Source organism: Cimex lectularius, unplaced genomic scaffold (genome assembly GCF_000648675.2).
Source record: "Cimex lectularius strain Harlan isolate CLEC.00 unplaced genomic scaffold, Clec_2.1 scaffold144, whole genome shotgun sequence".
Classification (NCBI taxonomy): domain Eukaryota; kingdom Metazoa; phylum Arthropoda; class Insecta; order Hemiptera; family Cimicidae; genus Cimex; species Cimex lectularius.
Window position 1 is genome coordinate 777,071 of NW_019392700.1, and position 3,309 is coordinate 780,379.

Sequence of the window (3,309 nt, forward strand, 5' to 3'; positions counted from 1 at the left end):
TTTGGGTTATTTTTCATTTCTTTATGAAATCCTTTATCACAAATTTTTGTTTTCTCTACTTGTAGAAAAATGATACACTATTTTTCTATATTATACATTTGCTATTACATAAAATCACTTTTCTAGTTTGTGAGGAGGACTTTCAAAGCTGGTTTTGCTGGAAACCCTGGCATATATTTTTTGAAACTTATTTAGACATATTTGTCATTATAAAGTTCGAAAAACCAACAAAGTTGGAGGTAATTTTACTTGCTCTGTGATACGCGTAAATCTGAGTTATGCAATGTGCACAACGCCTCATGAAAGTGCCGTTTTCTATGATGTTCAATAATAACTTTCAAGTTTTAAATGTTTATTTTTAAGGATAATTTTTTAAAAATAAAATGAAAATTTTGATATGTACAAAAAATTATGATAATATGTAGAATTAAAAATATTAATTAAAATAAATTAAATAAAACTAAAATTATGGTCATGTAAGATGTTAATATAAGAAACACACTCTATCTCATGCCATAAGTGATCAACGTTTATGTCACGTAAAGAAAGGCTCCCATGCAGTATTGTTTACACTCTAGGGATGAGGATATGTGGTCCACAAAGCTATGACCTGCTGAGTTGTGGACAAAAGCGGAACTGGTGATCTAGGTGAAGATTAAAGTAGTTGATGGTGATGAGGATACTAGGAAGCGAGGTTTGTGCTCCCCAGACTCCGCAGCCTTCTGGCTTGTACCTTCCTAGTTCCCAAGTTCGGTGCAATTGACTCCTCAGAAGGCATGTATTAGTCTTTGACTGTCGTTACAATTTCATTCCCTGGGATTTTTGTATCCTAGATTATGTCTCCATTGAGCCGTTGCTTTGCATTTGAAGATGATATGGGTGGCTGATTCCTCCTCATTACATAATCTGCAGATAGGATGATAGTTATATATGCCCATGCAGTGTAGATGTTTTCTCAGATGCCAGTGACCGGTTAATAGTCCTATTACTCACTCCTCTGTGTCTAGCCTTCTCCAACTGCAGCAGCGAGTTTGCCAGTCTTGGTGAGGGTTGGTTTAGTATAAGTTCTCTGTGTCTAGTGCCGCTAGAGTTTATCCACATCTTTTGTTTTATTTGGAACCATTCTGCGATGGAGGATTCTCTATTTGTTTTTGTTATCCCAAGTATAGATCTTGCAGATCCTCCTCTGGCCAGTGTGTCTGCTATTTCGTTACCCAAAATTCCTTGGTGTCCTGGCACCGAAGATATCAGGTTTGTGTTGATTAACATTAACACATTTGTGATGCATTCACTGATTAGTTCTGATGTGATTTTTTTTTTTTACTTTTCCTGCTTGGCTATCCGATCTTATGAGGATTTTTGCCAGTGTAACCTCTTTTAAGATTTCCTTGGGCAAAAACATGTATGGCATGTATTTCGGCTTGAAAGACTGAAGTGTACTTCCCCAATGATTTGATTAAATCGTTAAATTGGTTGCTCATAATTTGGGCTTGTACAAAAAAACACCCAATCTGGTTTCTTCATTTGTTTTGGAGGTATCTGTATACCATATCGTTGTATCTGATGCTCTACTGAGTTCTTCCTCTCCTTTATAGGCTGTTGTAAAGAATGTTTCTAGGATCATGTAGTCAGTCCCCATTTATAAGAATGGGTGTCTGATTTTATTAATTATAGTTGTGTGCCTGAATTGTTTAGTTCCTATCCAATTGATTGTTTTGGAGCCTAAATGAGCTTTTCCTAGCCTCTCCTTGTATATATGTTTCCAGTAGAAGTAGGTTTAGCAGTTTCTAGTGCATTTGTAGGGGTTGTTCTCATTGCCCCTGTGATACATAGGTTTGCTAATCTTTGTATACTGCCTAGTGATTGGGTAGCTACTTTTTGTTGAGCTTTGGTCCACCAGATTAATGATTAATAGGTTATTTTGGGTCATTAATATAAACTGATGTGTATATTAATGGGCCATTTTCGGTTTTAATCCTCAAGGTATGCCTAGGTTCTTCTTGTGGTCATTAGCGATATTTTACTTTTACACAAGGGAGTTTAGTGTAGGGACCAATCATTTGAGAAGGATCTCAAATATTTTTGAAAAGAGGGGAATTATAGGCGGGTTTTAGGAAACGGATGGTATTTCCAGAGCAAAAGGAAGTGAGTGGATAGTTGTCAAATTCTTCCTGGGTCTTTTTCTCCTTTAGGGCTCGACCCTCACATAACCCTGTAGTTGAATTGGTCGGCAAAAACAATTTACATTTCAAACATTTTCCTCCTATTTTCTTTTTCACTACAATAACACAGTCTGATGGCTCCAGACTTGTGGGATTCACCGAATCCCGACTAGTAGGGACAGGTGCTCAGTTATTCACTGAGCAACAATATTCGGCACTTGCTTTGCTTGGCTAATCGTCACTTCCTTGCCTACCTTAAAGTGCACAAATATTCGTGAAATATTGGAAATAACCACACATTCAGGAATCAACAGTACTGTGGGGATAAATTGTAATCATCAATCAACACTGCTATTTATTTTTCAATAATAAACGATTCTTAACTAGTATAGACGTATTAATGAAAGAACAACTTAGCATTGTTCCTATTGGTTAGGAATGGATTGACCCAACATGACGCTCTTGGAGTTTCTCAATCAGACCAAGCTGAACCAATAATTTGGTATGCTTCTCTTCCCAAACATAAAAATCAGAATGAGGTTTTCGATGCAAGGAAACGGATTGAAAGTAAGATGGGGCAACTATTCTGTGACCGATCTTGTAGCCACTAGGCAAAACAGTAACCACAGCTGCAGCAACGACAGTTTCACTGTTGTCCATCATGATTGGTATTGTGTTGAGGACTCGCATGGTACTTGGCAAATATGTATTTGCTGTTTCTGCACAAACTGGCTGGTTGTACAAACCCAGGTTGTATGTATACATAGGCGAATGCCAAGACGAGCATCCCAAGACTTGGAAAATGTTAGGTAGCAATCGGCATTTAGCGAATATCGCATGTCTTGAGCCACCTTAAAATTAAAATAGTTTGATTTTTAATTTGATTTGTAAAATTCAACTTTAAAAATATGAATGTCAAATTTTTTGTAATTATAAAATAATTATAAATAATAATCAACAAATCTAGCAGAAAATTTCACTACATTATAGCAGAGCAAAGCATAGATTTCAAAAACTAATGCTTAATAACTTTCTCGCACAAGCAATATAAATATTAGACAGCATTTCAATTTGTGAATTGCTTTATTATTAAAATAAATTAACAGATCATTAAACAGATAAATTTATGGACATACTTACATCTTTA